The sequence below is a fragment of the Bos javanicus genome, chromosome 11 (assembly GCF_032452875.1).
Source record: "Bos javanicus breed banteng chromosome 11, ARS-OSU_banteng_1.0, whole genome shotgun sequence".
NCBI classification, from domain to species: Eukaryota; Metazoa; Chordata; class Mammalia; order Artiodactyla; family Bovidae; genus Bos; species Bos javanicus.
The window spans coordinates 75445848-75453653 of record NC_083878.1 but is presented as its reverse complement, the minus strand read 5'-3'; the positions used below and the strand labels follow the sequence as shown (position 1 = coordinate 75453653).

General features: G+C 56.7%; 1 protein-coding gene across 1 annotated transcript in view; it reads left to right on the top strand.

Moving 5' to 3' along the window:
- Positions 1–5295: 5295 nt before the first annotated feature.
- The window catches only part of KLHL29 (kelch like family member 29), a 335083-nt gene continuing 332572 nt past the window's right edge, over positions 5296–7806 (top strand). The window contains exon 1 of the mRNA XM_061433195.1: positions 5296–5874. The gene's annotated coding sequence lies outside the window, so the exon portion shown is untranslated. The remainder of the gene's footprint in view (positions 5875–7806) is intronic.

Sequence of the window (7806 nt, the reverse complement as noted above, 5' to 3'; positions counted from 1 at the left end):
GGGAAAGAAGAATCTGCTCTCTTAAAATGCCCAAGCAGTGTTTCCTGTCGGTTTGGGAGTCAGAACCATCCAGGAAAATTGCTACTGGCTCTGTCTAATTAGCACTCCTGCCACCTGCAAACAACTGGTACTAAAAAAAGGTGCTGAATTCCTGCCATTGAAAATGCCAAAAAAGACACCACCACTTTCACTCTGAATCTTAGAATCTAATAGTTCACTGATTTGGGCAAAGAAAGAAAATACATTTTCATTTTCATCCAAAGGAAATGACTGTTAACAATAAGCCATGTCCCAGAAACTAGCACACCTGGATGAGTTCCCCAATCCAAGGATCCAGCATACTCTGTCCTCCTGGCCCAAGGCTCCTCTGCTTCCCATGGAAACCTCCTCCCTCCTCAGGTTTTACCTCAGCCTCTGTCAAGAACAAGAACCAGGTACAGTAGTCCCACCTTATCTGCAGGGAATACCTCCCAAGACCTCCAGTGGATGCATGAAGCAGTGGATAGTACCAGACCCTACAGGCACTGTGTTTTTTCCTGTACTAACAGGCAGGTGGTGGATATGCTGGACAAAGAGCTGATTCACATTATGGGCTTCCCTGATGGCTCAAATGGTAGAGAATCTGCCTGCAATGCAAGAGACCTGGGTTTAATCCTTGGGTCAGGAAGATCCCCTGGAGAAGGGACTGGCTACCCACTCCAGTATTCTTGCCAAGAGAATTCCATGGACAGGAAGGCTATAGTCTTCCTCTGGAGTCACAAAGAGTTGGACACGACTGAACGATTAACACTTTCACTTTCAATGGGCAGGTGGTGGATACACAGGACAAAGAAGTGATTCACATCCTGGGCAGGATAGCATGAGATTTCATCACGCTACTCAGAATGGCTCGCAATTGGAAACCTATAAATTGTTTGTTTCTGGAATTTTACATTTAATATTTTCAGACAAAGGTTGACCACAAGTAACTGAAAATGTGGATAAGGGTGGGGTGTGGGGGGGAAATCCTATTGCATTTGGATGCCTCCACCCCTTTTCAGAAACAGGCAGGGTGAAGCTGAGCAGAGTGTGAGGCACCTTGCACCTTCCCTGTATCCCTGAAAGCACCCACCAAAAGGCTGGGCAGGAGGCCCTCCACAGACCGCTGATTGCGGGACTAGCATGTAGTCTTCACCACAGAGCAGGGTGGCCACAGCGAAAATACAGCAGCTGTGACTTCTTACTTCCTGTTCTAATCAACACCATGGGGCTGAAATGCAGGACACACAGTAGGTGCTAAATAGATTTTTATGGATTGATTAACCACTGGAGGGACAGTGACTTATGTAGGATTTATTCATGCTTTTGATGCCAAATGAGGGTGATTTTAGCGGAGCAGAATGTTAGAAAAACAAAACAGCAAACACAAAACCCGCCCAGCAGCGAGGCTGGCTCCTGCTCTATTTATACCCACTGCTCTCCTGGAAACAGATGTCCTCTCAGACCTGAGGGTTTCTGATGAGGGGTCCACTCTTCCTAGTGACCTGTGCATTCAGTAATCAGAGACATGGCTTTCCTCTTCCACACCAGCCCTCTGTGTGGCCAAATCAGCCTCCACTGCGTCTTCTCCAAGGGAAAAGACCTGGGTTAATGACAAAGGAAACTACATTTGTGTGCTGAGTGTGATGAAAAGGACAAAGGCTTTGGAAATAACCAACCAGACTCCGTTTCCAGCTCTGCCACTCACTGGCTGTGTGATTTCAGATCACCCACCCTCTCTGGGCTTCCCTGATAGCTCAGTTGATAAAAAAATCTGCCTGCAATGCAGGAGACCCCAGTTGATTCCTGGGTTGGGAAGATCCGCTGGAGAAGGGATGGGCTACTCCAGTATTCTTGGGCTTCCCTTGTGGCTCAGCTGGTAAAGAATCTGCATGCAATGTGGGAGACCTGGGTTTGATCCCTGAGTTGGGAAAATCCCCTGGAGAAGGGAAAGGTTACCCACTCCAGTATTCTGGCCTGGAGAATTCCATGTGGAATTCCATTCCACTATACAGTCCATGAGGTCGCAAAGAGTCAGACACAACTGAGTGACTTTCACTTTCACTCCCCCTCTCTGGGACACAGCACTTGGGGCCGAGAACACTAATTCTACAGTTTGCTCTGATCATTGACCAGGTATTGTGGGTAGAATATCTGGTACAGTGCTTAGCATACTGCAACCACTGAGCAAATGAACGTTTTGTTGTGGTTATGATTATAAACACAAACAAGGAGAGAAGTCCATCTCAGCCACAGTGGGCACTCCCAGACAGTCCTGCTATGGCTTCTTCGGGTGATGGCAGTAGCTTTTCCAGCACAAAGTCCTCATCTGACAGACTGCACAAAGGATGGTCTATGCTCTGAGCCAGGAATGCATGTTCTGGTTTATTCCAGTCTACCTCTCTGGGGACCACAAGTCCACTCCTTCACAATCCAGCCACTTGGAGCATGGTCCTGACCTCAGAGCTCAGCTTGGGGCATCTCTGTCAGGACAGGCAGGGCTGGCTTTTGAAGCTCACTCCACATAGCTCGATCGTGTGTTTCATGGAGAAATCCTTAACCGGAGCTAAAGAAGCTCTGGCATCTAACACCCAACAAATCCCATTTACCACAAAGAGAGATCCATGCTAACCATGGAGCTTATCCCCAAACCACAGAGTAGGGCCCTGAATAACCCAGAACAGATCCCAGCTGCAGGCAAGGTCTATGCAGAAAGACAGATCTCTTACACAACACAAACCAGATCCAGTCACCAAGACCCTGGGGAAGCAGGGACAGATGACACGAACAACAGCATTCCAGCTGAAATGAGAGTTCATGTCTAGACCAGAGGGGACCCTTCCTGAGTCCAAACCAAACAGTCCCTAGCTGGATGGATCCCCAGTGCAGGGGAAGATCTGGGCTTCAGACTCTGGAAATTCTTACTTGCATGCAGGCTCTGGGGATGAGAGAAGGGTGGGGTGAGGACAGGGGAGACAAACCCACTGTGATTCTAATTCACACAGCTTTTCTCATTCTTCTGACAAGCTGGCACCCCCAGTGAGCTGTTATCAAGATCCAACCCTGAAGGCTTTGCAACACTCCAGCATGGGCACCCTGGGCATCACCTGGGTGGATGCAGATTCAGCAGAGCCTCTCTTCTCTGATAACGCCCTCGGGGAAACTGGGAGAATCCTTACACCTTCACCCAGAGATGTAGCTGAAGAAGGATTCTTAGAGTGCTTATTTCCTACTTTCATTTGAAGATCACTGAAAATGATTTGTCAGACGTTATGATCACCTCAAATGGCCAGATCTTACCTATCCCTTAGCCTGCAAACCTCAGCCACATTTCCATAATGTCTACACCTGTCCTGTGTAGCCTGGTGGATCCCACAGCTCACAACGGGTGAACCCACATAGATCATTTCAGAGGACCACTTCCTACCACATGAATGAATACTGACTCACCTGTGCCTTCCTTCTCCTCTTCGCTTTCAGTGCTTGAGGTGTTGAGTCCTTCTTAAAAATCCCAAGTAATCTTTTCTCCTTTCTCCTCTCTACATTACCCTTCAATCACTTTGCATGTACCATGTTAAGAACTTAGCATTCAGACCACACCTCGTATTCCCCTTCAGGTTCTTGGAGGAGCTTTCTTGCACGGGCTCCGACCTGCTCCCCCTCCAAGGCACCCCCCTGTCGCCCTCTCTTAAAAACACCCCCCCCCTTTTCCTGGCTGATCCCCACCATCAAGGGTGGACTCCTTTACTCTGTGTCCTCTCCCCTCCCCTAGGCTTCACACACCAAAACTTCATCCGATTTTTTTTTCTTCTTCTTTTCAGGAAACGCAGTTACTCCATTCAGGAAACACCAATGGGGCCATTTCCCCAGCGTTCTCACTCCCTTTCACTGACAGTTCTCCGGCTACCCTCAGTAGACTATTATTATTTATTATTTATCAGCCGCCACACTGTACTCTGCTTCCCACAAGATATTAAAGAAGACACAATCCCTGAACTGAGTTCACAGCCGAGGAGAGCAGAGGCCTGGATTCAGACATCACAGGAGTGAGCTGAGCGAGAGAGATTTACCAATCACCCCTCCCCCGGCCCAGGCAGCGGGGGAGGGGTGGGGGGGTAGGGCGGGACCTGCAGAGCCCGCCCGGGGTTGGCTCCTCCCAGTTTCAGCCAAAGAACAAGCAGGCCCCCTACCTTCCACAGCCCCCTCCCCAATTTCTACCCAGGCCTCAGGCCTCTGCGGCTTCGCCCTGGGGAGCGGGGAGGCACAGGCTGTAGCCCAACAAGACGTTACATTCAGGCTGGAGATGGGGGATGGGGGGGGGAGGAATACATCTCCTCTGAAATCAAAACCAAATGAAGGGGTAAGGTAGAGGAGGGGAAGAGGTCAGGGAATAAAAACCAGATCTAGATCTACCAAGAAAGGGGAGACTGGTGCTGAAATTAAATGCTCTGACACAGTGGATAAGCCCGCAAAGGGGCTGCCACGGGCCTCTAGCCAAACCTCTCCTATGAAGGTGGAAGTTAGGGTCCGTGGAGACCGCACGTGGAGACAGAGAAGTGATGGAACTAAGAAAGTCGGTGTAGACAGAACGGGAGTCAGTGAAGACATGCAAGGCTGGGGTGGCCAGGGCAGGCGCTGTCGAAACAGAGAGGGGTCCTGCGGACTCAAGAGGGTCGGTGTAGACAGGAAAGTCCGTGGACACCGAGGGGAGTCGAACCTGCACGGACAAGAGAGGGTCGGTGGTCAGGATTTACGGGGCCGGCCGAGGTCCTTCAGGGACCTGGACAATTCCTGCTCCTTACCGTGGCTGGAGTGTCATAGGGAGGGCGGAAGCTGAAAGACGATTGGACTTTTCGTTCTCAAACTTTTCCGCCAGTTTCCTCAGGTGTTGAGCGCGGCCGGGGAGCTCGCCTCGGTCCCGTCCGCCAACCCGGGGCCGGCGGGGCCGGGAGGCCCGGGGCGCAGGAGGCCGGGACCCAGCGCCGCGCATCTGCCGGGCGCGGCCGCCGAGCTGGGCAAGCCGGGAGCCACCGCAGGGGGCGGGCGGGGGCGGCGGATGGACGGAAGGACACACCCGCGAGCACTCCGCCCCGGGCCCCGGCGCGCGGCTGCCCGGGATCCCTCGGGCCCGAGGAGCAGCGCCGGGTGCCCGGCCGGGGGCGCCCCGCCTCCCCCACCCTCCGCCCCCGCCCACTCGGGCGCCCGTGATTGGCTCCGCCCGCCCCTGGCTGCGCGCCGAAGCCCGCCTCCCTCGCAGCTAAAGCAGACGGTACCCGGAGCGGAGCGAGCCAGAAGGGAGCATGGTCCCCGCGCCGCGGCCGCGCCAGCCCCCGCCGCCGCCGCTGCCGCCGCCGCGGATCTAGCTGCAGCCCCGGCCCCGGCTCCGCAGGGCCCGCCCGCAGTCCCCGCGGCCGCCGCGCCTGAGCGCAGCCCCCGCCCGGAGCCCGAGCCCCAAGCCCGGAGCCAACCCCAGCCCCGCGGCCGCCGCGGCTGCGGGGAGAGCCGGGGGGGCGGGGGGAGCGATGCTGCCGGAGCCGCCGCCGCCGCCTCGGTGAGAGCCGCGCCGCGCGTAGCCGCACAGGCTGACAGGCAGAAGGACTGACTTCCCTCTCTCGGGCATCCTCCCTGGGCTGCCGGGAGGCGGCGGCGGAGGAGGAGAAGCAAAAGGGGGGAGAAAGCGGAGAGCAGGAACGCGAGGAGGAGGTGGACCTGGATCCGTTTCTCCCGGCCAGGACCCGAGCGGCCCCAGCCACCGCTGCCCGCCGGCGCCGTCCCCTATCCATCAGCCCTCCTGCGCCCACTCGCGACCCCAGACTCTCTGCGCGTCGGGCCGGGGCCAGAGCCGCGCGGCCGGAGGTAAGATGCAGGCTAGGGCGCCAAGGATGCGGCGCCGGGGAACCAGGGTGCTGGAGGCTGCGTGGGGCCGGGCCGGGCTTGGGAGCGGGGCCGGAGAACCCGGAACGCTGGGCTCGGCTCCCGCGGCGGCGGCGGCTGGAGCCTCCCGCGTCTGGACTCGCAAGGCTGCAGGAGCCCTTGCGCCTGCGCTGCTCCAGGGGGAAAAAAGGGGGGGAAAAAACTTCCTGCCCCCGGGTGTGGATGCCCCCGGGCTGCCCGGGGCCAATGTTGCGGTGGTAGTGGGTGCTGGAAGCGAATATGACCACCCCCCACCCCACCCCCGCCGAAGCAGCCCCTCTCAGCTGGGCCCGAGAGCTTGCGTCTCTCTCCAAGCCACCTCCCTGGAGCGGCCCAGGGCCCGGGCCGGGCTGGGGGCCAGGAGGAGGCACCGGAGGGCAGGACTCTGGAGACGGCTACGCGCCCGACCCTTTGGGGACGTGCGCGCCTCTGTGCGGCGGGAAGCCAGGTTGGGGTTTCTGCCCCCTCCCGTCCTCAGACCCCGCATTTGGGGACCGGGTCTCTTCACTCAATCCCAAGTAACTTTCGAGGCAGAGGAACGTGAAAACCACGGGGAGGAAACCCGCACAGACCTTCTGTGACCCCCCTCCCCTTCCCTTAGCACCTTGTGGGTGCCAACGTGTTTGCGGGGCGCGGAAAGGAGAGCGTACCGGGATGGTGGGGCGGCGAGGATGTGGGGTTGGGTGGGGAGGGGTTGTTTATGTGCGGGATAGTGTGGACTGGGAGATGTGTGGTGTGGGAGTGTGGGCTTGCGCCCTGACTGCCGCGGGAGGTGCCGGCTGGCAGAGGGCTCACGTCCGGGTCTCTGTGGCCTGGAGCGGGCCGAGAGCGCGAGGGTCATCTGCGATCGCGGCGCGGGTGCGGGCTCTAGGCAGTGCGGGCCCCGGGCCCCGAGGGAGGGGAGCGCTCGCCCGGGGTCGAGAGAGCAGAGTCGAGATCCCGGATAGGTACGAGGCAGCTCCCAGGTCCGAGGCAGCTCCCGGGCAGGTCAGGTCTGCGTCGGCCGGGGAAGGCGGGGACGCGCCGCCTTGCCTGCTTGCCTGCCTGCAGCAAACGGTGATGGGGCCAAAGCGCGAGTCTCGGATGCCTGGGTCCGCCAGCGGAGAAGCCAGTTGTGGTTCCTGGGCTCTGAAACCCAATGGCAGGCACGGGTCAGTTGGCGGGTCCCTAGGGATGCTGATGGGTGAGGAGCCGCCGCCTCTTCCATCCCTGCCGCTCTGCAAACGCTCTCCTGGCTCCCTACGGTGCTTGCGCCGCGGCTAGCCCGGGGCGAATCGTGGACGCAGGTATTTATGTAGCATTAGGGGAGACCTCAGCGCTGGAGGGACCGGACCGCTGAGGACGCCCAGCTGCAGCTGCCCGTGAAACTTCCACTTCTTCGGCTCAGGGACAGTCAGGCTCCACTATTGCAGGCGCCAGCCTCTCACCAGCCAAGCTTCGCTGGGATTCGGACTCCTCTTGCGGTGATAAATCTGTCCTGGTTACAGCTGTATTTACCCTAATTTCAGTCGCTTTAAAGTCATCTGTCTAGTCACTTAAGAGTTCCTTTTCTTGTTGTGTGGTCTTATCTCCAGCTCAGCCCTGGGACGGCAGATTTAAGGAATTATTTCGGTTTAGGATGAATGACAGCAGATTTAATTAGCCCACCTCATTCGTGATGTTTTTTAAAAATTACAATGGAAAGTGCAAAGCTACTCTTCTGGAGTGGGCATGATGAACAACTTTATCGATTGTTCCTCGCGACTCTAGGCCAAAACGTTGTTGGATAATTCACAGGTGAATACTTTAAAGGCTGGTTGGCATGCCTGTGTTTGAATAGTCACATATTTCAGGCATTTATACAAATATGAAGCTATGTGCCACTGATGAATATAG